Genomic DNA, 26,562 nt, shown 5'->3' with positions numbered 1-26,562 from the left:
TTTTTAAATATTTCAGAGCTCATGTATGACATTTTTTCCGCAAAAACAGTGTCTAAAACTCCGCACACGCTGATTTCTAATCGTCTTGTGGTAACTGTCCCTTATAGGATTGTTGGAAAAATCGTTTGACCGGTTTGCGCATGTTTCCTTCTGAATGCCAATCAGTCCCACCGCGCTCATGCGCAGTAGGGGAGTGACGTCACGGTATCGCATTAGATGAAGTTTGTTAAAAAAATTATTTTCGGTGTTTCCGATGATGAAAAAACAATCTGTGAGGTCAACTTAGTTGTATGTGTTTTATAGAACTAGTCCACGTGGTCAGGTGGAAGAAACCCTGATTTTTCATCTTCACCAGGATCGAGAGAAAAAGTCATCTCTCCGCATATTTAAAGGCTCGTCGTGAGTGCTTGTTTGTGATTGGTCAGTTCTTTCAAAAATTGCTATTCTGCACTGTGTCTCTTCTCTAAGCTCTAAGGTAATACTCCGACTGTTCACCGTTGTCCACTTTCAACCGTCTCTTCTCTTCCTTTCATTTCGTTTTGTTAGAAAAGCTTCAATTCTTCTCAAAACATTCTCTTAACCTTTTTTGTTCAAGCGTTCTGAAATTAAATGCAGTTGGAATCCCCTCTTTCTTCTCTGCTGACGACCAAATGATCAAATTGGCCAATCTTTTGTGGAGACCTCTGCTACTCAAGGTCTTTGACAGCAGCCGCTAATGTCTGTTATGTTGATATGCCCCTCGTAGCTCTATGGCATGACCACTAACCGTTATTATTTTTTCTTCTACTTTTTAAATATTTCAGAGCTCATGTATGACATTTTTTCCCCAAAAAAACAGTTTCTAAAACTCCGAACACGCTGATTTCTAATCGTCTTGTGGTAACTGTCCCTTATAGGATTGTTGGAAAAATCGTTTGACCGGTTTGCGCATGTTTGCTTCTGAATGCCAATCAGCCCCACCGCGCTCATGCGCAGTAGGGGAGTGACGTCACGGTATCGCATTAGATGAAGTTTGTTAAAAAAATTATTTTCGTTGTTTCCGATGATGAAAAAACAATCTGTGAGGTCGACGTAGTTGTATGTGTTTTATAGAACTAGTCCACGTGGTCAGGTGGAAGAAACCCTGATTTTTCATCTTCACCACGATCGAGAGAAAAAGTCATCTCTCCGCATATTTAAAGGCTCGTCTTGAGTGCTTCTTTGTGATTGTTCAGTTCTTTCGAAAATTGCTATTCTGCACTGTGTCTCTTCTCTAAGTTTAACTGTAATACTCCGACTGTTTGCCTCTGTCCACTTTTAACCGTCTCTTCTCTGCCTATCATTTCGTTTTGTTAGAAAAGCTTCAATTCTTCTCAAAACATTCTCTTAACCTTTTTTGTTCAAGCGTTCTGAAATTAAATGCAGTTGGAATCCCCTCTTTCTTCTCTGCTGACGACCAAATAATCAAATTGGCCAATCTTTTGTGGAGACCTGTGCTGCTCAAGGTCTTTAACAGCAGCCGCTAATGTCTTTTATGGTGATATGCCCCTCGTAGCTCTATGGCATGACCACTAACCGTTATTATTTTTTCTTCTACTTTTTAAATATTTCAGAGCTCATGTATGACATTTTTTTCCCAAAAAACAGTGTCTAAAACTCAGCACACGCTGATTTCTAATCGTCTTGTGGTAACTGTCCCTTAAAGGATTGTTGGAAAAATCGTTTGAGGGGTTTGCGCATGTTTGCTTCTATATGCCAATCAGCCCCACCGCGCTCATGCGCAGTAGGGGAGTGACGTCACGGTATCGCATTAGATGAAGTTTGTTTAAAAAATTATTTTCCTTTTTTCCGATGATGAAAAAACAATCTGTGAGGTCGACGTAGTTGTATGTGTTTTATAGAACTAGTCCACGTGGTCAGGTGGAAGAAACCCTGATTTTTCATCTTCACCACGATCGAGAGAAAAAGTCATCTCTCCGCATATTTAAAGGCTCGTCGTGAGTGGCAGTTTGTGATTGGTTAGTTCCTTCAAAAATTGGTGTTCTGCATTGTGTGTTTTCTCTAAGCTTAAAGGTAATACTCCTACTGGTCCCCTCTGTCCACTTTCAACCGTCTCTTCTCTGCCTTTTATTTGGTTTTGTTAGAAAAGCTTTAATTCTTCTCAAAACATTCTCTTAACCTTTTTTGTTCAAGCGTTCTGAAATTAAATGCAGTTGGAAGCCTCTCTTTCTTCTCTGCTGACGACCAAATGATCAAATTGGCCAATCTTTTGTGGAGACCTGTGCTGCTCAAGGTCTTTGACAGCAGCCGCTAATGTCTTTTATGGTGATATGCCCCTCGTAGCTCTATGGCATGACCACTAACCGTTATTATTTTTTCTTCTACTTTTTAAATATTTCAGAGCTCATGTATGACATTTTTTTCCCAAAAAACAGTGTCTAAAACTCAGCACACGCTGATTTCTAATCGTCTTGTGGTAACTGTCCCTTAAAGGATTGTTGGAAAAATCGTTTGAGGGGTTTGCGCATGTTTGCTTCTATATGCCAATCAGCCCCACCGCGCTCATGCGCAGTAGGGGAGTGACGTCACGGTATCGCATTAGATGAAGTTTGTTTAAAAAATTATTTTCCTTTTTTCCGATGATGAAAAAACAATCTGTGAGGTCGACGTAGTTGTATGTGTTTTATAGAACTAGTCCACGTGGTCAGGTGGAAGAAACCCTGATTTTTCATCTTCACCAGGATCGAGAGAAAAAGTCATCTCTCCGCATATTTAATGGCTCGTCGTGAGTGCTTGTTTGTGATTGTTCAGTTCTTTCGAAAATTGCTATTCTGCGCTGTGTCTCTTCTCTAAGTTTAACTGAAATACTCCGACTGTTCGCCTCTGTCCACTTTCAACCGTCTTCTCTCTGCCTTTTATTTGGTTTTGTTAGAAAAGCTTCAATTCTTCTCAAAACATTCTCTTAACCTTTTTTGTTCAAGCGTTCTGAAATTAAATGCAGTTGGAATCCCCTCTTTCTTCTCTGCTGACGACCAAATAATCAAATTGGCCAATCTTTTGTGGAGACCTGTGCTGCTCAAGGTCTTTAACAGCAGCCGCTAATGTCTTTTATGGTGATATGCCCCTCGTAGCTCTATGGCATGACCACTAACCGTTATTATTTTTTCTTCTACTTTTTAAATATTTCAGAGCTCATGTATGACATTTTTTTCCCAAAAAACAGTGTCTAAAACTCAGCACACGCTGATTTCTAATCGTCTTGTGGTAACTGTCCCTTAAAGGATTGTTGGAAAAATCGTTTGAGGGGTTTGCGCATGTTTGCTTCTGAATGCCAATCAGCCCCACCGCGCTCATGCGCAGTAGGGGAGTGACGTCACGGTATCGCATTAGATGAAGTTTGTTAAAAAAATTATTTTCGTTTTTTCCGATGATGAAAAAACAATTTGTGAGGTCGACGTAGTTGTATGTGTTTTATAGAACTAGTCCACGTGGTCAGGTGGAAGAAACCCTGATTTTTCATCTTCACCAGGATCGAGAGAAAAAGTCATCTCTCCGCATATTTAAAATCTCGTCGTGAGTGCTTGTTTGTGATTGGTCAGTTCTTTCGAAAATTGCTATTCTGCACTGTGTCTCTTCTCTAAGCTTAAAGGTAATACTCCGACTGTTCGACTCTGTCCACATTCAACCGTCTCTTCTTTGCCTTTTATTTGGTTTTGTTAGAAAAGCTTCAATTCTTCTCAAAACATTCTCTTAACCTTTTTTGTTCAAGCGTTCTGAAATTAAATGCAGTTGGAAGCCCCTCTTTCTTCTCTGCTGACGACCAAATGATCAAATTGGCCAATCTTTTGTGGAGACCTGTGCTGCTCAAGCTCCTTAACAGCAGCCGCTAATGTCTGTTATGGTGATATGCCCCTCGGAGCTCTATGGCATGACCACTAACCGTTATTATTTTTTCTTCTACTTTTTAAATATTTCAGAGCTCATGTATGACATTTTTTCCCCAAAAAACAGTGTCTAAAACTCAGCACACGCTGATTTCTAATCGTCTTGTGGTAACTGTCCCTTATAGGATTGTTGGAAAAATCGTTTGAGTGGTTTGCGCATGTTTCCTTCTGAATGCCAATCAGTCCCACCGCGCTCATGCGCAGTAGGGGAGTGACGTCACGGTATCGCATTAGATGAAGTTTGTTTAAAAAATTATTTTCGGTGTTTCCGATGATGAAAAAACAATCTGTGAGGTCGACGTAGTTGTATGTGTTTTATAGAACTAGTCCACGTGGTCAGGTGGAAGAAACCCTGATTTTTCATCTTCACCACGATCGAGAGAAAAAGTCATCTCTCCGCATATTTAAAGGCTCGTCTTGAGTGCTTGTTTGTGATTGATCAGTTTTTTCGAAAATTGCTATTCTGCACTGTGTCTCTTCTCTAAATTTAACTGTAATACTCCGACTGTTCGCCTCTGTCCACTTTCAAACCGTCTTCTCTCTGTCTTTTCTTTGGTTTTGTTAAAAAAGCTTCAATTCTTCTCAAAACATTCTCTTAACCTTTTTTGTTCAATCGTTCTGAAATTAAATGCAGTTGGAAGCCTCTCTTTCTTCTCTGCTGACGACCAAATGATCAAATTGGCCAATCTTTTGTGGAGACTTGTGCTGCTCAAGGTTTTTAACAGCAGCCGCTAATTTCTGTTATGGTGATATGTCCCTCGTAGCTCTATGGCATGACCACTAACCGTTATTATTTTTTCTTCTACTTTTTAAATATTTCAGAGCTCATGTATGACATTTTTTCCCCAAAAAAACAGTTTCTAAAACTCCGCACACGCTGATTTCTAATCGTCTTGTGGTAACTGTCCCTTATAGGATTGTTGGAAAAATCGTTTGAGTGGTTTGCGCATGTTTCCTTCTGAATGCCAATCAGTCCCACCGCGCTCATGCGCAGTAGGGGAGTGACGTCACGGTATCGCATTAGATGAAGTTTGTTTAAAAAATTATTTTCGGTGTTTCCGATGATGAAAAAACAATCTGTGAGGTCGACGTAGTTGTATGTGTTTTATAGAACTAGTCCACGTGGTCAGGTGGAAGAAACCCTGATTTTTCATCTTCACCAGGATCGAGAGAAAAAGTCATCTCTCCGCATATTTAAAGGCTCGTCGTGAGTGCTTGTTTGTGATTGGTCAGTTCTTTCGAAAATTGCTATTCTGCACTGTGTCTCTTCTCTAAGTTTAACTGTAATGCTCCGACTGTTCGCCTCTGTCCACTTTCAACCGTCTTCTCTCTGCCTTTTATTTGGTTTTGTTAGAAAAGCTTCAATTCTTCTCAAAACATTCTCTTAACCTTTTTTGTTCAAGCGTTCTGAAATTAAATGCAGTTGGAAGCCTCTCTTTCTTCTCTGCTGACGACCAAATGATCAAATTGGCCAATCTTTTGTGGAGACCTGTGCTGCTCAAGGTCTTTAACAGCAGCCGCTAATGTCTTTTATGGTGATATGCCCCTCGTAGCTCTATGGCATGACCACTAACCGTTATTATTTTTACTTCTACTTTTTAAATATTTCAGAGCTCATGTATGACATTTTTTTCCCAAAAAACAGTGTCTAAAACTCAGCACACGCTGATTTCTAATCGTCTTGTGGTAACTGTCCCTTAAAGGATTGTTGGAAAAATCGTTTGAGGGGTTTGCGCATGTTTGCTTCTATATGCCAATCAGCCCCTCCGCGCTCATGCGCAGTAGGGGAGTGACGTCACGGTATCGCATTAGATGAAGTTTGTTTAAAAAATTATTTTCCTTTTTTCCGATGATGAAAAAACAATCTGTGAGGTCGACGTAGTTGTATGTGTTTTATAGAACTAGTCCACGTGGTCAGGTGGAAGAAACCCTGATTTTTAATCTTCACCACGATCGAGAGAAAAAGTCATCTCTCCGCATATTTAAAGGCTCGTCGTGAGTGCTTGTTTGTGATTGGTCAGTTCTTTCGAAAATTGCTATTCTGCACTGTGTCTCTTCTCTAAGCTCTAAGGTAATACTCCGACTGTTCACCGTTGTCCACTTTCAACCTTCTCTTCCTTTCATTTCGTTTTGTTAGAAAAGCTTCAATTCTTCTCAAAACATTCTCTTAACCTTTTTTGTTCAAGCGTTCTGAAATTAAATGCAGTTGGAATCCCCTCTTTCTTCTCTGCTGACGACCAAATGATCAAATTGGCCAATCTTTTGTGGAGACCTCTGCTGCTCAAGGTCTTTGACAGCAGCCGCTAATGTCTGTTATGTTGATATGCCCCTCGTAGCTCTATGGCATGACCACTAACCGTTATTATTTTTTCTTCTACTTTTTAAATATTTCAGAGCTCATGTATGACATTTTTTCCCCAAAAAAACAGTTTCTAAAACTCCGCACACGCTGATTTCTAATCGTCTTGTGGTAACTGTCCCTTATAGGATTGTTGGAAAAATCGTTTGACCGGTTTGCGCATGTTTGCTTCTGAATGCCAATCAGCCCCACCGCGCTCATGCGCAGTAGGGGAGTGACGTCACGGTATCGCATTAGATGAAGTTTGTTTAAAAAATTATTTTCGTTGTTTCCGATGATGAAAAAACAATCTGTGAGGTCGACGTAGTTGTATGTGTTTTATAGAACTAGTCCACGTGGTCAGGTGGAAGAAACCCTGATTTTTCATCTTCACCACGATCGAGAGAAAAAGTCATCTCTCCGCATATTTAAAGGCTCGTCTTGAGTGCTTCTTTGTGATTGTTCTGTTCTTTCGAAAATTGCTATTCTGCACTGTGTCTCTTCTCTAAGTTTAACTGTAATACTCCGACTGTTCGCCTCTGTCCACTTTTAACCGTCTCTTCTCTGCCTATCATTTCGTTTTGTTAGAAAAGCTTCAATTCTTCTCAAAACATTCTCTTAACCTTTTTTGTTCAAGCGTTCTGAAATTAAATGCAGTTGGAATCCCCTCTTTCTTCTCTGCTGACGACCAAATAATCAAATTGGCCAATCTTTTGTGGAGACCTGTGCTGCTCAAGGTCTTTAACAGCAGCCGCTAATGTCTTTTATGGTGATATGCCCCTCGTAGCTCTATGGCATGACCACTAACCGTTATTATTTTTTCTTCTACTTTTTAAATATTTCAGAGCTCATGTATGACATTTTTTTCCCAAAAAACAGTGTCTAAAACTCAGCACACGCTGATTTCTAATCGTCTTGTGGTAACTGTCCCTTATAGGATTGTTGGAAAAATCGTTTGAGGGGTTTGCGCATGTTTGCTTCTGAATGCCAATCAGCCCCACCGCGCTCATGCGCAGTAGGGGAGTGACGTCACGGTATCGCATTAGATGAAGTTTGTTAAAAAAATTATTTTCGTTTTTTCCGATGATGAAAAAACAATCTGTGAGGTCGACATAGTTGTATGTGTTTTATAGAACTAGTCCACGTGGTCAGGTGGAAGAAACCCTGATTTTTCATCTTCACCACGATCGAGAGAAAAAGTCATCTCTCCGCATATTTAAAGGCTCGTAGTGAGTGGCAATTTGTGATTGGTTAGTTCTTTCAAAAATTGGTGTTCTGCATTGTGTGTCTTCTCTAAGCTTAGCTGTAATACTCCGACTGTTCGCCTCTGTCCACTTTCAACCGTCTTCTCTCTGCCTTTTATTTGGTTTTGTTAGAAAAGCTTCAATTCTTCTCAAAACATTCTCTTAACCTTTTTTGTTCAAGCGTTCTGAAATTAAATGCAGTTGGAATCCCCTCTTTCTTCTCTGCTGACGACCAAATAATCAAATTGGCCAATCTTTTGTGGAGACCTGTGCTGCTCAAGGTCTTTAACAGCAGCCGCTAATGTCTTTTATGGTGATATGCCCCTCGTAGCTCTATGGCATGACCACTAACCGTTATTATTTTTTCTTCTACTTTTTAAATATTTCAGAGCTCATGTATGACATTTTTTTCCCAAAAAACAGTGTCTAAAACTCAGCACACGCTGATTTCTAATCGTCTTGTGGTAACTGTCCCTTAAAGGATTGTTGGAAAAATCGTTTGAGGGGTTTGCGCATGTTTGCTTCTATATGCCAATCAGCCCCACCGCGCTCATGCGCAGTAGGGGAGTGACGTCACGGTATCGCATTAGATGAAGTTTGTTTAAAAAATTATTTTCCTTTTTTCCGATGATGAAAAAACAATCTGTGAGGTCGACGTAGTTGTATGTGTTTTATAGAACTAGTCCACGTGGTCAGGTGGAAGAAACCCTGATTTTTCATCTTCACCACGATCGAGAGAAAAAGTCATCTCTCCGCATATTTAAAGGCTCGTCGTGAGTGGCAGTTTGTGATTGGTTAGTTCCTTCAAAAATTGGTGTTCTGCATTGTGTGTCTTCTCTAAGCTTAAAGGTAATACTCCTACTGGTCCCCTCTGTCCACTTTCAACCGTCTCTTCTCTACCTTTTATTTGGTTTTGTTAGAAAAGCTTTAATTCTTCTCAAAACATTCTCTTAACCTTTTTTGTTCAAGCGTTCTGAAATTAAATGCAGTTGGAAGCCTCTCTTTCTTCTCTGCTGACGACCAAATGATCAAATTGGCCAATCTTTTGTGGAGACCTGTGCTGCTCAAGGTCTTTGACAGCAGCCGCTAATGTCTTTTATGGTGATATGCCCCTCGTAGCTCTATGGCATGACCACTAACCGTTATTATTTTTACTTCTACTTTTTAAATATTTCAGAGCTCATGTATGACATTTTTTTCCCAAAAAACAGTGTCTAAAACTCAGCACACGCTGATTTCTAATCGTCTTGTGGTAACTGTCCCTTAAAGGATTGTTGGAAAAATCGTTTGAGGGGTTTGCGCATGTTTGCTTCTATATGCCAATCAGCCCCTCCGCGCTCATGCGCAGTAGGGGAGTGACGTCACGGTATCGCATTAGATGAAGTTTGTTTAAAAAATTATTTTCCTTTTTTCCGATGATGAAAAAACAATCTGTGAGGTCGACGTAGTTGTATGTGTTTTATAGAACTAGTCCACGTGGTCAGGTGGAAGAAACCCTGATTTTTCATCTTCACCACGATCGAGAGAAAAAGTCATCTCTCCGCATATTTAAAGGCTCGTCGTGAGTGGCAGTTTGTGATTGGTTAGTTCTTTCAAAAATTGGTGTTCTGCATTGTGTGTCTTCTCTAAGCTTAAAGGTAATACTCCTACTGGTCCCCTCTGTCCACTTTCAACCGTCTCTTCTCTGCCTTTTATTTGGTTTTGTTAGAAAAGCTTTAATTCTTCTCAAAACATTCTCTTAACCTTTTTTGTTCAAGCGTTCTGAAATTAAATGCAGTTGGAAGCCTCTCTTTCTTCTCTGCTGACGACCAAATGATCAAATTGGCCAATCTTTTGTGGAGACCTGTGCTGCTCAAGGTCTTTGACAGCAGCCGCTAATGTCTGTCATGGTGATATGTCCCTCGTAGCTCTATGGCATGACCACTAACCGTTATTATTTTTTCTTCTACTTTTTAAATATTTCAGAGCTCATCTATGACATTTTTTCCGCAAAAACAGTGTCTAAAACTCCGCACACGCTGATTTCTAATCGTCTTGTGGTAACTGTCCCTTATAGGATTGTTGGAAAAATCGTTTGACCGGTTTGCGCATGTTTGCTTCTGAATGCCAATCAGCCCTACCGCGCTCATGCGCAGTAGGGGAGTGACGTCACGGTATCGCATTAGATGAAGTTTGTTTAAAAAATTATTTTCGTTGTTTCCGATGATGAAAAAACAATCTGTGAGGTCAGCTTAGTTGTATGTGTTTTATAGAACTAGTCCACGTGGTCAGGTGGAAGAAACCCTGATTTTTCATCTTCACCAGGATCGAGAGAAAAAGTCATCTCTCCGCATATTTAATGGCTCGTCGTGAGGGCTTGTTTGTGATTGTTCAGTTCTTTCAAAAATTGCTATTCTGCGCTGTGTCTCTTCTCTAAGTTTAACTGTAATACTCCGACTGTTCGCCTCTGTCCACTTTCAACCGTCTTCTCTCTGCCTTTTATTTGGTTTTGTTAGAAAAGCTTCAATTCTTCTCAAAACATTCTCTTAACCTTTTTTGTTCAAGCGTTCTGAAATTAAATGCAGTTGGAATCCCCTCTTTCTTCTCTGCTGACGACCAAATAATCAAATTGGCCAATCTTTTGTGGAGACCTGTGCTGCTCAAGGTCTTTAACAGCAGCCGCTAATGTCTTTTATGGTGATATGCCCCTCGTAGCTCTATGGCATGACCACTAACCGTTATTATTTTTTCTTCTACTTTTTAAATATTTCAGAGCTCATGTATGACATTTTTTTCCCAAAAAACAGTGTCTAAAACTCAGCACACGCTGATTTCTAATCGTCTTGTGGTAACTGTCCCTTAAAGGATTGTTGGAAAAATCGTTTGAGGGGTTTGCGCATGTTTGCTTCTGAATGCCAATCAGCCCCACCGCGCTCATGCGCAGTAGGGGAGTGACGTCACGGTATCGCATTAGATGAAGTTTGTTAAAAAAATTATTTTCGTTTTTTCCGATGATGAAAAAACAATCTGTGAGGTCAACGTAGTTGTATGTGTTTTATAGAACTAGTCCACGTGGTCAGGTGGAAGAAACCCTGATTTTTAATCTTCACCACGATCGAGAGAAAAAGTCATCTCTCCGCATATTTAAATGCTCGTCTTGAGTGCTTGTTTGTGATTGATCAGTTCTTTCGAAAATTGCTATTCTGCACTGTGTCTCTTCTCTAAGTTTAACTGTAATACTCCGACTGTTCGCCTCTGTCCACTTTCAATCGTCTTCTCTCTGTCTTTTCTTTGGTTTTGTTAAAAAAGCTTCAATTCTTCTCAAAACATTCTCTTAACCTTTTTTGTTCAAGCGTTCTGAAATTAAATGCAGTTGGAAGCCTCTCTTTCTTCTCTGCTGACGACCAAATGATCAAATTGGCCAATCTTTTGTGGAGACTTGTGCTGCTCAAGGTCTTTGACAGCAGCCGCTAATGTCTGTCATGGTGATATGTCCCTCGTAGCTCTATGGCATGACCACTAACCGTTATTATTTTTTCTTCTACTTTTTAAATATTTCAGAGCTCATGTATGACATTTTTTCCCCAAAAACAGTGTCTAAAACTCCGCACACGCTGATTTCTAATCGTCTTGTGGTAACTGTCCCTTATAGGATTGTTGGAAAAATCGTTTGACCGGTTTGCGCATGTTTCCTTCTGAATGCCAATCAGTCCCACCGCGCTCATGCGCAGTAGGGGAGTGACGTCACGGTATCGCATTAGATGAAGTTTGTTAAAAAAATTATTTTCGGTGTTTCCGATGATGAAAAAACAATCTGTGAGGTCAACTTAGTTGTATGTGTTTTATAGAACTAGTCCACGTGGTCAGGTGGAAGAAACCCTGATTTTTCATCTTCACCAGGATCGAGAGAAAAAGTCATCTCTCCCCATATTTAAAGGCTCGTCGTGAGTGCTTGTTTGTGATTGGTCAGTTCTTTCGAAAATTGCTATTCTGCACTGTGTCTCTTCTCTAAGCTCTAAGGTAATACTCCGACTGTTCACCGTTGTCCACTTTCAACCGTCTCTTCTCTTCCTTTCATTTCGTTTTGTTAGAAAAGCTTCAATTCTTCTCAAAACATTCTCTTAACCTTTTTTGTTCAAGCGTTCTGAAATTAAATGCAGTTGGAATCCCCTCTTTCTTCTCTGCTGACGACCAAATGATCAAATTGGCCAATCTTTTGTGGAGACCTCTGCTGCTCAAGGTCTTTGACAGCAGCCGCTAATGTCTGTTATGTTGATATGCCCCTCGTAGCTCTATGGCATGACCACTAACCGTTATTATTTTTTCTTCTACTTTTTAAATATTTCAGAGCTCATGTATGACATTTTTTCCCCAAAAAAATAGTTTCTAAAACTCCGCACACGCTGATTTCTAATCGTCTTGTGGTAACTGTCCCTTATAGGATTGTTGGAAAAATCGTTTGACCGGTTTGCGCATGTTTGCTTCTGAATGCCAATCAGCCCCACCGCGCTCATGCGCAGTAGGGGAGTGACGTCACGGTATCGCATTAGATGAAGTTTGTTAAAAAAATTATTTTCGTTGTTTCCGATGATGAAAAAACAATCTGTGAGGTCGACGTAGTTGTATGTGTTTTATAGAACTAGTCCACGTGGTCAGGTGGAAGAAAGCCTGATTTTTCATCTTCACCACGATCGAGAGAAAAAGTCATCTCTCCGCATATTTAAAGGCTCGTCTTGAGTGCTTCTTTGTGATTGTTCAGTTCTTTCGAAAATTGCTATTCTGCACTGTGTCTCTTCTCTAAGTTTAACTGTAATACTCCGACTGTTTGCCTCTGTCCACTTTTAACCGTCTCTTCTCTGCCTATCATTTCGTTTTGTTAGAAAAGCTTTAATTCTTCTCAAAACATTCTCTTAACCTTTTTTGTTCAAGCGTTCTGAAATTAAATGCAGTTGGAAGCCTCTCTTTCTTCTCTGCTGACGACCAAATGATCAAATTGGCCAATCTTTTGTGGAGACCTGTGCTGCTCAAGGTCTTTGACAGCAGCCGCTAATGTCTTTTATGGTGATATGCCCCTCGTAGCTCTATGGCATGACCACTAACCGTTATTATTTTTTCTTCTACTTTTTAAATATTTCAGAGCTCATGTATGACATTTTTTTCCCAAAAAACAGTGTCTAAAACTCAGCACACGCTGATTTCTAATCGTCTTGTGGTAACTGTCCCTTAAAGGATTGTTGGAAAAATCGTTTGAGGGGTTTGCGCATGTTTGCTTCTATATGCCAATCAGCCCCACCGCGCTCATGCGCAGTAGGGGAGTGACGTCACGGTATCGCATTAGATGAAGTTTGTTTAAAAAATTATTTTCCTTTTTTCCGATGATGAAAAAACAATCTGTGAGGTCGACGTAGTTGTATGTGTTTTATAGAACTAGTCCACGTGGTCAGGTGGAAGAAACCCTGATTTTTCATCTTCACCACGATCGAGAGAAAAAGTCATCTCTCCGCATATTTAAAGGCTCGTCGTGAGTGGCAGTTTGTGATTGGTTAGTTCTTTCAAAAATTGGTGTTCTGCATTGTGTGTCTTCTCTAAGCTTAAAGGTAATACTCCTACTGGTCCCCTCTGTCCACTTTCAACCGTCTCTTCTCTGCCTTTTATTTGGTTTTGTTAGAAAAGCTTTAATTCTTCTCAAAACATTCTCTTAACCTTTTTTGTTCAAGCGTTCTGAAATTAAATGCAGTTGGAAGCCTCTCTTTCTTCTCTGCTGACGACCAAATGATCAAATTGGCCAATCTTTTGTGGAGACCTCTGCTGCTCAAGGTCTTTGACAGCAGCCGCTAATGTCTGTCATGGTGATATGTCCCTCGTAGCTCTATGGCATTACCACTAACCGTTATTATTTTTTCTTCTACTTTTTAAATATTTCAGAGCTCATCTATGACATTTTTTCCGCAAAAACAGTGTCTAAAACTCCGCACACGCTGATTTCTAATCGTCTTGTGGTAACTGTCCCTTATAGGATTGTTGGAAAAATCGTTTGACCGGTTTGCGCATGTTTGCTTCTGAATGCCAATCAGCCCCACCGCGCTCATGCGCAGTAGGGGAGTGACGTCACGGTATCGCATTAGATGAAGTTTGTTTAAAAAATTATTTTCGTTGTTTCCGATGATGAAAAAACAATCTGTGAGGTCAACTTAGTTGTATGTGTTTTATAGAACTAGTCCACGTGGTCAGGTGGAAGAAACCCTGATTTTTCATCTTCACCAGGATCGAGAGAAAAAGTCATCTCTCCGCATATTTAATGGCTCGTCGTGAGGGCTTGTTTGTGATTGTTCAGTTCTTTCGAAAATTGCTATTCTGCGCTGTGTCTCTTCTCTAAGTTTAACTGTAATACTCCGACTGTTCGCCTCTGTCCACTTTCAACCGTCTTCTCTCTGCCTTTTATTTGGTTTTGTTAGAAAAGCTTCAATTCTTCTCAAAACATTCTCTTAACCTTTTTTGTTCAAGCGTTCTGAAATTAAATGCAGTTGGAATCCCCTCTTTCTTCTCTGCTGACGACCAAATAATCAAATTGGCCAATCTTTTGTGGAGACCTGTGCTGCTCAAGGTCTTTAACAGCAGCCGCTAATGTCTTTTATGGTGATATGCCCCTCGTAGCTCTATGGCATGACCACTAACCGTTATTATTTTTTCTTCTACTTTTTAAATATTTCAGAGCTCATGTATGACATTTTTTTCCCAAAAAACAGTGTCTAAAACTCAGCACACGCTGATTTCTAATCGTCTTGTGGTAACTGTCCCTTAAAGGATTGTTGGAAAAATCGTTTGAGGGGTTTGCGCATGTTTGCTTCTGAATGCCAATCAGCCCCACCGCGCTCATGCGCAGTAGGGGAGTGACGTCACGGTATCGCATTAGATGAAGTTTGTTAAAAAAATTATTTTCGTTTTTTCCGATGATGAAAAAACAATCTGTGAGGTCGACGTAGTTGTATGTGTTTTATAGAACTAGTCCATGTGGTCAGGTGGAAGAAACCCTGATTTTTCATCTTCACCACGATCGAGAGAAAAAGTCATCTCTCCGCATATTTAAAGGCTCGTCGTGAGTGCTTGTTTGTGATTGGTCAGTTCTTTCGAAAATTGCTATTCTGCACTGTGTCTCTTCTCTAAGCTCTAAGGTAATACTCCGACTGTTCACCGTTGTCCACTTTCAACCTTCTCTTCCTTTCATTTCGTTTTGTTAGAAAAGCTTCAATTCTTCTCAAAACATTCTCTTAACCTTTTTTGTTCAAGCGTTCTGAAATTAAATGCAGTTGGAATCCCCTCTTTCTTCTCTGCTGACGACCAAATGATCAAATTGGCCAATCTTTTGTGGAGACCTCTGCTGCTCAAGGTCTTTAACAGCAGCCGCTAATGTCTGTTATGTTGATATGCCCCTCGTAGCTCTATGGCATGACCACTAACCGTTATTATTTTTTCTTCTACTTTTTAAATATTTCAGAGCTCATGTATGACATTTTTTTCCCAAAAAACAGTGTCTAAAACTCAGCACACGCTGATTTCTAATCGTCTTGTGGTAACTGTCCCTTATAGGATTGTTGGAAAAATCGTTTGAGTGGTTTGCGCATGTTTCCTTCTGAATGCCAATCAGTCCCACCGCGCTCATGCGCAGTAGGGGAGTGACGTCACGGTATCGCATTAGATGAAGTTTGTTTAAAAAATTATTTTCGGTGTTTCCGATGATGAAAAAACAATCTGTGAGGTCGACGTAGTTGTATGTGTTTTATAGAACTAGTCCACGTGGTCAGGTGGAAGAAACCCTGATTTTTCATCTTCACCAGGATCGAGAGAAAAAGTCTTCTCTCCGCATATTTAAAGGCTCGTTGTGAGTGCTTTTTTTGTGATTGGTCAGTTCTTTCGAAAATTGCTATTCTGCACTGTGTCTCTTCTCTAAGTTTAACTGTAATGCTCCGACTCTTCGCCTCTGTCCACTTTCAACCGTCTTCTCTCTGCCTTTTATTTGGTTTTGTTAGAAAAGCTTCAATTCTTCTCAAAACATTCTCTTAACCTTTTTTGTTCAAGCGTTCTGAAATTAAATGCAGTTGGAAGCCTCTCTTTCTTCTCTGCTGACGACCAAATGATCAAATTGGCCAATCTTTTGTGGAGACCTGTGCTGCTCAAGGTCTTTAACAGCAGCCGCTAATGTCTTTTATGGTGATATGCCCCTCGTAGCTCTATGGCATGACCACTAACCGTTATTATTTTTTCTTCTACTTTTTAAATATTTCAGAGCTCATGTATGACATTTTTTCCGCAAAAACAGTGTCTAAAACTCCGCACACGCTGATTTCTAATCGTCTTGTGGTAACTGTCCCTTATAGGATTGTTGGAAAAATCGTTTGACCGGTTTGCGCATGTTTCCTTCTGAATGCCAATCAGTCCCACCGCGCTCATGCGCAGTAGGGGAGTGACGTCACGGTATCGCATTAGATGAAGTTTGTTAAAAAAATTATTTTCGGTGTTTCCGATGATGAAAAAACAATCTGTGAGGTCAACGTAGTTGTATGTGTTTTATAGAACTAGTCCACGTGGTCAGGTGGAAGAAACCCTGATTTTTCATCTTCACCAGGATCGAGAGAAAAAGTCATCTCTCCGCATATTTAAAGGCTCGTCGTGAGTGCTTGTTTGTGATTGGTCAGTTCTTTCGAAAATTGCTATTCTGCACTGTGTCTCTTCTCTAAGCTCTAAGGTAATACTCCGACTGTTCACCGTTGTCCACTTTCAACCGTCTCTTCTCTGCCTTTCATTTCGTTTTGTTAGAAAAGCTTCAATTCTTCTCAAAACATTCTCTTAACCTTTTTTGTTCAAGCGTTCTGAAATTAAATGCAGTTGGAATCCCCTCTTTCTTCTCTGCTGACGACCAAATGATCAAATTGGCCAATCTTTTGTGGAGACCTCTGCTGCTCAAGGTCTTTGACAGCAGCCGCTAATGTCTGTTATGTTGATATGCCCCTCGTAGCTCTATGGCATGACCACTAACCGTTATTATTTTTTCTTCTACTTTTTAAATATTTCAGAGCTCATGTATGACATTTTTTCCCCAAAAAAACAGTTTCTAAAACTCCGCACACGCTGATTTCTAATCGTCTTGTGGTAACTGTCCCTTATAGGATTGTTGGAAAAATCGTTTGAGGGGTTTGCGCATGTTTGCTTCTGAATGCCAATCAGCCCCACCGCGCTCATGCGCAGTAGGGGAGTGACGTCACGGTATCGCATTAGATGAAGTTTGTTAAAAAAAATTATTTTCGTTGTTTCCGATGATGAAAAAACAATCTGTGAGGTCGACGTAGTTGTATGTGTTTTATAGAACTAGTCCACGTGGTCAGGTGGAAGAAACCCTGATTTTTCATCTTCACCACGATCGAGAGAAAAAGTCATCTCTCCGCATATTTAAAGGCTCGTCTTGAGTGCTTCTTTGTGATTGTTCAGTTCTTTCGAAAATTGCTATTCTGCACTGTGTCTCTTCTCTAAGTTTAACTGTAATACTCAGACTGTTTGCCTCTGTCCACTTTTAACCGTCTCTTCTCTGCCTATCATTTCGTTTTGTTAGAAAAGCTTCAATTCTTCTCAAAACATTCTCTTAACCTTTTTTGTTCAAGCGTTCTGAAATTAAATGCAGTTGGAATCCCCTCTTTCTTCTCTGCTGACGACCAAATAATCAAATTGGCCAATCTTTTGTGGAGACCTGTGCTGCTCAAGGTCTTTAACAGCAGCCGCTAATGTCTTTTATGGTGATATGCCCCTCGTAGCTCTATGGCATGACCACTAACCGTTATTATTTTTTCTTCTACTTTTTAAATATTTCAGAGCTCATGTATGACATTTTTTTCCCAAAAAACAGTGTCTAAAACTCAGCACACGCTGATTTCTAATCGTCTTGTGGTAACTGTCCCTTAAAGGATTGTTGGAAAAATCGTTTGAGGGGTTTGCGCATGTTTGCTTCTATATGCCAATCAGCCCCACCGCGCTCATGCGCAGTAGGGGAGTGACGTCACGGTATCGCATTAGATGAAGTTTGTTTAAAAAATTATTTTCGTTTTTTCCGATGATGAAAAAACAATCTGTGAGGTCGACGTAGTTGTATGTGTTTTATAGAACTAGTCCACGTGGTCAGGTGGAAGAAACCCTGATTTTTCATCTTCACCACGATCGAGAGAAAAAGTCATCTCTCCGCATATTTAAAGGCTCGTCGTGAGTGGCAGTTTGTGATTGGTTAGTTCTTTCAAAAATTGGTGTTCTGCATTGTGTGTCTTCTCTAAGCTTAAAGGTAATACTCCTACTGGTCCCCTCTGTCCACTTTCAACCGTCTCTTCTCTGCCTTTTATTTGGTTTTGTTAGAAAAGCTTTAATTCTTCTCAAAACATTCTCTTAACCTTTTTTGTTCAAGCGTTCTGAAATGAAATGCAGTTGGAAGCCTCTCTTTCTTCTCTGCTGACGACCAAATGATCAAATTGGCCAATCTTTTGTGGAGACCTGTGCTGCTCAAGGTCTTTGACAGCAGCCGCTAATGTCTGTCATGGTGATATGTCCCTCGTAGCTCTATGGCATGACCACTAACCGTTATTATTTTTTCTTCTACTTTTTAAATATTTCAGAGCTCATCTATGACATTTTTTCCGCAAAAACAGTGTCTAAAACTCCGCACACGCTGATTTCTAATCGTCTTGTGGTAACTGTCCCTTATAGGATTGTTGGAAAAATCGTTTGACCGGATTGCGCATGTTTGCTTCTGAATGCCAATCAGCCCCACCGCGCTCATGCGCAGTAGGGGAGTGACGTCACGGTATCGCATTAGATGAAGTTTGTTAAAAAAATTATTTTCGTTGTTTCCGATGATGAAAAAACAATCTGTGAGGTCAACTTAGTTGTATGTGTTTTATAGAACTAGTCCACGTGGTCAGGTGGAAGAAACCCTGATTTTTCATCTTCACCAGGATCGAGAGAAAAAGTCATCTCTCCGCATATTTAATGGCTCGTCGTGAGGGCTTGTTTGTGATTGTTCAGTTCTTTCGAAAATTGCTATTCTGCGCTGTGTCTCTTCTCTAAGTTTAACTGTAATACTCCTACTGTTCGCCTCTGTCCACTTTCAACCGTCTTCTCTCTGCCTTTTATTTGGTTTTGTTAGAAAAGCTTCAATTTTTCTCAAAACATTCTCTTAACCTTTTTTGTTCAAGCGTTCTGAAATTAAATGCAGTTGGAATCCCCTCTTTCTTCTCTGCTGACGACCAAATAATCAAATTGGCCAATCTTTTGTGGAGACCTGTGCTGCTCAAGGTCTTTAACAGCAGCCGCTAATGTCTTTTATGGTGATATGTCCCTCGTAGCTCTATGGCATGACCACTAACCGTTATTATTTTTTCTTCTACTTTTTAAATATTTCAGAGCTCATGTATGACATTTTTTTCCCAAAAAACAGTGTCTAAAACTCAGCACACGCTGATTTCTAATCGTCTTGTGGTAACTGTCCCTTATAGGATTGTTGGAAAAATCGTTTGAGTGGTTTGCGCATGTTTCCTTCTGAATGCCAATCAGTCCCACCGCGCTCATGCGCAGTAGGGGAGTGACGTCACGGTATCGCATTAGATGAAGTTTGTTTAAAAAATTATTTTCGTTGTTTCCGATGATGAAAAAACAATCTGTGAGGTCGACGTAGTTGTATGTGTTTTATAGAACTAGTCCACGTGGTCAGGTGGAAGAAACCCTGATTTTTCATCTTCACCAGGATCGAGAGAAAAAGTCATCTCTCCGCATATTTAAAGGCTCGTCGTGAGTGCTTGTTTGTGATTGGTCAGTTCTTTCGAAAATTGCTATTCTGCACTGTGTCTCTTCTCTAAATTTAACTGTAATACTCCGACTGTTCGCCTCTGTCCACTTTCAATCGTCTTCTCTCTGTCTTTTCTTTGGTTTTGTTAAAAAAGCTTCAATTCTTCTCAAAACATTCTCTTAACCTTTTTTGTTCAAGCGTTCTGAAATTAAATGCAGTTGGAAGCCTCTCTTTCTTCTCTGCTGACGACCAAATTATCAAATTGGCCAATCTTTTGTGGAGACTTGTGCTGCTCAAGGTCTTTGACAGCAGCCGCTAATGTCTGTCATGGTGATATGTCGCTCGTAGCTCTATGGCATGACCACTAACCGTTATTATTTTTTCTTCTACTTTTTAAATATTTCAGAGCTCATGTATGACATTTTTTCCGCAAAAACAGTGTCTAAAACTCCGCACACGCTGATTTCTAATCGTCTTGTGGTAACTGTCCCTTATAGGATTGTTGGAAAAATCGTTTGACCGGTTTGCGCATGTTTCCTTCTGAATGCCAATCAGTCCCACCGCGCTCATGCGCAGTAGGGGAGTGACGTCACGGTATCGCATTAGATGAAGTTTGTTAAAAAAATTATTTTCGGTGTTTCCGATGATGAAAAAACAATCTGTGAGGTCAACTTAGTTGTATGTGTTTTATAGAACTAGTCCACGTGGTCAGGTGGAAGAAACCCTGATTTTTCATCTTCACCAGGATCGAGAGAAAAAGTCATCTCTCCGCATATTTAAAGGCTCGTCGTGAGTGCTTGTTTGTGATTGGTCAGTTCTTTCAAAAATTGCTATTCTGCACTGTGTCTCTTCTCTAAGCTCTAAGGTAATACTCCGACTGTTCACCGTTGTCCACTTTCAACCGTCTCTTCTCTTCCTTTCATTTCGTTTTGTTAGAAAAGCTTCAATTCTTCTCAAAACATTCTCTTAACCTTTTTTGTTCAAGCGTTCTGAAATTAAATGCAGTTGGAATCCCCTCTTTCTTCTCTGCTGACGACCAAATGATCAAATTGGCCAATCTTTTGTGGAGACCTCTGCTACTCAAGGTCTTTGACAGCAGCCGCTAATGTCTGTTATGTTGATATGCCCCTCGTAGCTCTATGGCATGACCACTAACCGTTATTATTTTTTCTTCTACTTTTTAAATATTTCAGAGCTCATGTATGACATTTTTTCCCCAAAAAAACAGTTTCTAAAACTCCGAACACGCTGATTTCTAATCGTCTTGTGGTAACTGTCCCTTATAGGATTGTTGGAAAAATCGTTTGACCGGTTTGCGCATGTTTGCTTCTGAATGCCAATCAGCCCCACCGCGCTCATGCGCAGTAGGGGAGTGACGTCACGGTATCGCATTAGATGAAGTTTGTTAAAAAAATTATTTTCGTTGTTTCCGATGATGAAAAAACAATCTGTGAGGTCGACGTAGTTGTATGTGTTTTATAGAACTAGTCCACGTGGTCAGGTGGAAGAAACCCTGATTTTTCATCTTCACCACGATCGAGAGAAAAAGTCATCTCTCCGCATATTTAAAGGCTCGTCTTGAGTGCTTCTTTGTGATTGTTCAGTTCTTTCGAAAATTGCTATTCTGCACTGTGTCTCTTCTCTAAGTTTAACTGTAATACTCCGACTGTTTGCCTCTGTCCACTTTTAACCGTCTCTTCTCTGCCTATCATTTCGTTTTGTTAGAAAAGCTTCAATTCTTCTCAAAACATTCTCTTAACCTTTTTTGTTCAAGCGTTCTGAAATTAAATGCAGTTGGAATCCCCTCTTTCTTCTCTGCTGACGACCAAATAATCAAATTGGCCAATCTTTTGTGGAGACCTGTGCTGCTCAAGGTCTTTAACAGCAGCCGCTAATGTCTTTTATGGTGATATGCCCCTCGTAGCTCTATGGCATGACCACTAACCGTTATTATTTTTTCTTCTACTTTTTAAATATTTCAGAGCTCATGTATGACATTTTTTTCCCAAAAAACAGTGTCTAAAACTCAGCACACGCTGATTTCTAATCGTCTTGTGGTAACTGTCCCTTAAAGGATTGTTGGAAAAATCGTTTGAGGGGTTTGCGCATGTTTGCTTCTATATGCCAATCAGCCCCACCGCGCTCATGCGCAGTAGGGGAGTGACGTCACGGTATCGCATTAGATGAAGTTTGTTTAAAAAATTATTTTCCTTTTTTCCGATGATGAAAAAACAATCTGTGAGGTCGACGTAGTTGTATGTGTTTTATAGAACTAGTCCACGTGGTCAGGTGGAAGAAACCCTGATTTTTCATCTTCACCACGATCGAGAGAAAAAGTCATCTCTCCGCATATTTAAAGGCTCGTCGTGAGTGGCAGTTTGTGATTGGTTAGTTCCTTCAAAAATTGGTGTTCTGCATTGTGTGTTTTCTCTAAGCTTAAAGGTAATACTCCTACTGGTCCCCTCTGTCCACTTTCAACCGTCTCTTCTCTGCCTTTTATTTGGTTTTGTTAGAAAAGCTTTAATTCTTCTCAAAACATTCTCTTAACCTTTTTTGTTCAAGCGTTCTGAAATTAAATGCAGTTGGAAGCCTCTCTTTCTTCTCTGCTGACGACCAAATGATCAAATTGGCCAATCTTTTGTGGAGACCTGTGCTGCTCAAGGTCTTTGACAGCAGCCGCTAATGTCTTTTATGGTGATATGCCCCTCGTAGCTCTATGGCATGACCACTAACCGTTATTATTTTTTCTTCTACTTTTTAAATATTTCAGAGCTCATGTATGACATTTTTTTCCCAAAAAACAGTGTCTAAAACTCAGCACACGCTGATTTCTAATCGTCTTGTGGTAACTGTCCCTTAAAGGATTGTTGGAAAAATCGTTTGAGGGGTTTGCGCATGTTTGCTTCTATATGCCAATCAGCCCCACCGCGCTCATGCGCAGTAGGGGAGTGACGTCACGGTATCGCATTAGATGAAGTTTGTTTAAAAAATTATTTTCCTTTTTTCCGATGATGAAAAAACAATCTGTGAGGTCGACGTAGTTGTATGTGTTTTATAGAACTAGTCCACGTGGTCAGGTGGAAGAAACCCTGATTTTTCATCTTCACCAGGATCGAGAGAAAAAGTCATCTCTCCGCATATTTAATGGCTCGTCGTGAGTGCTTGTTTGTGATTGTTCAGTTCTTTCGAAAATTGCTATTCTGCGCTGTGTCTCTTCTCTAAGTTTAACTGAAATACTCCGACTGTTCGCCTCTGTCCACTTTCAACCGTCTTCTCTCTGCCTTTTATTTGGTTTTGTTAGAAAAGCTTCAATTCTTCTCAAAACATTCTCTTAACCTTTTTTGTTCAAGCGTTCTGAAATTAAATGCAGTTGGAATCCCCTCTTTCTTCTCTGCTGACGACCAAATAATCAAATTGGCCAATCTTTTGTGGAGACCTGTGCTGCTCAAGGTCTTTAACAGCAGCCGCTAATGTCTTTTATGGTGATATGCCCCTCGTAGCTCTATGGCATGACCACTAACCGTTATTATTTTTTCTTCTACTTTTTAAATATTTCAGAGCTCATGTATGACATTTTTTTCCCAAAAAACAGTGTCTAAAACTCAGCACACGCTGATTTCTAATCGTCTTGTGGTAACTGTCCCTTAAAGGATTGTTGGAAAAATCGTTTGAGGGGTTTGCGCATGTTTGCTTCTGAATGCCAATCAGCCCCACCGCGCTCATGCGCAGTAGGGGAGTGACGTCACGGTATCGCATTAGATGAAGTTTGTTAAAAAAATTATTTTCGTTTTTTCCGATGATGAAAAAACAATTTGTGAGGTCGACGTAGTTGTATGTGTTTTATAGAACTAGTCCACGTGGTCAGGTGGAAGAAACCCTGATTTTTCATCTTCACCAGGATCGAGAGAAAAAGTCATCTCTCCGCATATTTAAAATCTCGTCGTGAGTGCTTGTTTGTGATTGGTCAGTTCTTTCGAAAATTGCTATTCTGCACTGTGTCTCTTCTCTAAGCTTAAAGGTAATACTCCGACTGTTCGACTCTGTCCACATTCAACCGTCTCTTCTTTGCCTTTTATTTGGTTTTGTTAGAAAAGCTTCAATTCTTCTCAAAACATTCTCTTAACCTTTTTTGTTCAAGCGTTCTGAAATTAAATGCAGTTGGAAGCCCCTCTTTCTTCTCTGCTGACGACCAAATGATCAAATTGGCCAATCTTTTGTGGAGACCTGTGCTGCTCAAGCTCCTTAACAGCAGCCGCTAATGTCTGTTATGGTGATATGCCCCTCGGAGCTCTATGGCATGACCACTAACCGTTATTATTTTTTCTTCTACTTTTTAAATATTTCAGAGCTCATGTATGACATTTTTTCCCCAAAAAACAGTGTCTAAAACTCAGCACACGCTGATTTCTAATCGTCTTGTGGTAACTGTCCCTTATAGGATTGTTGGAAAAATCGTTTGAGTGGTTTGCGCATGTTTCCTTCTGAATGCCAATCAGTCCCACCGCGCTCATGCGCAGTAGGGGAGTGACGTCACGGTATCGCATTAGATGAAGTTTGTTTAAAAAATTATTTTCGGTGTTTCCGATGATGAAAAAACAATCTGTGAGGTCGACGTAGTTGTATGTGTTTTATAGAACTAGTCCACGTGGTCAGGTGGAAGAAACCCTGATTTTTCATCTTCACCACGATCGAGAGAAAAAGTCATCTCTCCGCATATTTAAAGGCTCGTCTTGAGTGCTTGTTTGTGATTGATCAGTTTTTTCGAAAATTGCTATTCTGCACTGTGTCTCTTCTCTAAATTTAACTGTAATACTCCGACTGTTCGCCTCTGTCCACTTTCAAACCGTCTTCTCTCTGTCTTTTCTTTGGTTTTGTTAAAAAAGCTTCAATTCTTCTCAAAACATTCTCTTAACCTTTTTTGTTCAATCGTTCTGAAATTAAATGCAGTTGGAAGCCTCTCTTTCTTCTCTGCTGACGACCAAATGATCAAATTGGCCAATCTTTTGTGGAGACTTGTGCTGCTCAAGGTTTTTAACAGCAGCCGCTAATTTCTGTTATGGTGATATGTCCCTCGTAGCTCTATGGCATGACCACTAACCGTTATTATTTTTTCTTCTACTTTTTAAATATTTCAGAGCTCATGTATGACATTTTTTCCCCAAAAAAACAGTTTCTAAAACTCCGCACACGCTGATTTCTAATCGTCTTGTGGTAACTGTCCCTTATAGGATTGTTGGAAAAATCGTTTGAGTGGTTTGCGCATGTTTCCTTCTGAATGCCAATCAGTCCCACCGCGCTCATGCGCAGTAGGGGAGTGACGTCACGGTATCGCATTAGATGAAGTTTGTTTAAAAAATTATTTTCGGTGTTTCCGATGATGAAAAAACAATCTGTGAGGTCGACGTAGTTGTATGTGTTTTATAGAACTAGTCCACGTGGTCAGGTGGAAGAAACCCTGATTTTTCATCTTCACCAGGATCGAGAGAAAAAGTCATCTCTCCGCATATTTAAAGGCTCGTCGTGAGTGCTTGTTTGTGATTGGTCAGTTCTTTCGAAAATTGCTATTCTGCACTGTGTCTCTTCTCTAAGTTTAACTGTAATGCTCCGACTGTTCGCCTCTGTCCACTTTCAACCGTCTTCTCTCTGCCTTTTATTTGGTTTTGTTAGAAAAGCTTCAATTCTTCTCAAAACATTCTCTTAACCTTTTTTGTTCAAGCGTTCTGAAATTAAATGCAGTTGGAAGCCTCTCTTTCTTCTCTGCTGACGACCAAATGATCAAATTGGCCAATCTTTTGTGGAGACCTGTGCTGCTCAAGGTCTTTAACAGCAGCCGCTAATGTCTTTTATGGTGATATGCCCCTCGTAGCTCTATGGCATGACCACTAACCGTTATTATTTTTACTTCTACTTTTTAAATATTTCAGAGCTCATGTATGACATTTTTTTCCCAAAAAACAGTGTCTAAAACTCAGCACACGCTGATTTCTAATCGTCTTGTGGTAACTGTCCCTTAAAGGATTGTTGGAAAAATCGTTTGAGGGGTTTGCGCATGTTTGCTTCTATATGCCAATCAGCCCCTCCGCGCTCATGCGCAGTAGGGGAGTGACGTCACGGTATCGCATTAGATGAAGTTTGTTTAAAAAATTATTTTCCTTTTTTCCGATGATGAAAAAACAATCTGTGAGGTCGACGTAGTTGTATGTGTTTTATAGAACTAGTCCACGTGGTCAGGTGGAAGAAACCCTGATTTTTAATCTTCACCACGATCGAGAGAAAAAGTCATCTCTCCGCATATTTAAAGGCTCGTCGTGAGTGCTTGTTTGTGATTGGTCAGTTCTTTCGAAAATTGCTATTCTGCACTGTGTCTCTTCTCTAAGCTCTAAGGTAATACTCCGACTGTTCACCGTTGTCCACTTTCAACCTTCTCTTCCTTTCATTTCGTTTTGTTAGAAAAGCTTCAATTCTTCTCAAAACATTCTCTTAACCTTTTTTGTTCAAGCGTTCTGAAATTAAATGCAGTTGGAATCCCCTCTTTCTTCTCTGCTGACGACCAAATGATCAAATTGGCCAATCTTTTGTGGAGACCTCTGCTGCTCAAGGTCTTTGACAGCAGCCGCTAATGTCTGTTATGTTGATATGCCCCTCGTAGCTCTATGGCATGACCACTAACCGTTATTATTTTTTCTTCTACTTTTTAAATATTTCAGAGCTCATGTATGACATTTTTTCCCCAAAAAAACAGTTTCTAAAACTCCGCACACGCTGATTTCTAATCGTCTTGTGGTAACTGTCCCTTATAGGATTGTTGGAAAAATCGTTTGACCGGTTTGCGCATGTTTGCTTCTGAATGCCAATCAGCCCCACCGCGCTCATGCGCAGTAGGGGAGTGACGTCACGGTATCGCATTAGATGAAGTTTGTTTAAAAAATTATTTTCGTTGTTTCCGATGATGAAAAAACAATCTGTGAGGTCGACGTAGTTGTATGTGTTTTATAGAACTAGTCCACGTGGTCAGGTGGAAGAAACCCTGATTTTTCATCTTCACCACGATCGAGAGAAAAAGTCATCTCTCCGCATATTTAAAGGCTCGTCTTGAGTGCTTCTTTGTGATTGTTCTGTTCTTTCGAAAATTGCTATTCTGCACTGTGTCTCTTCTCTAAGTTTAACTGTAATACTCCGACTGTTCGCCTCTGTCCACTTTTAACCGTCTCTTCTCTGCCTATCATTTCGTTTTGTTAGAAAAGCTTCAATTCTTCTCAA

This window comes from Salminus brasiliensis, chromosome 2, assembly GCF_030463535.1.
Source record: "Salminus brasiliensis chromosome 2, fSalBra1.hap2, whole genome shotgun sequence".
NCBI lineage: Eukaryota > Metazoa > Chordata > Actinopteri > Characiformes > Bryconidae > Salminus > Salminus brasiliensis.
This window is presented reverse-complemented; position numbering follows the sequence as displayed.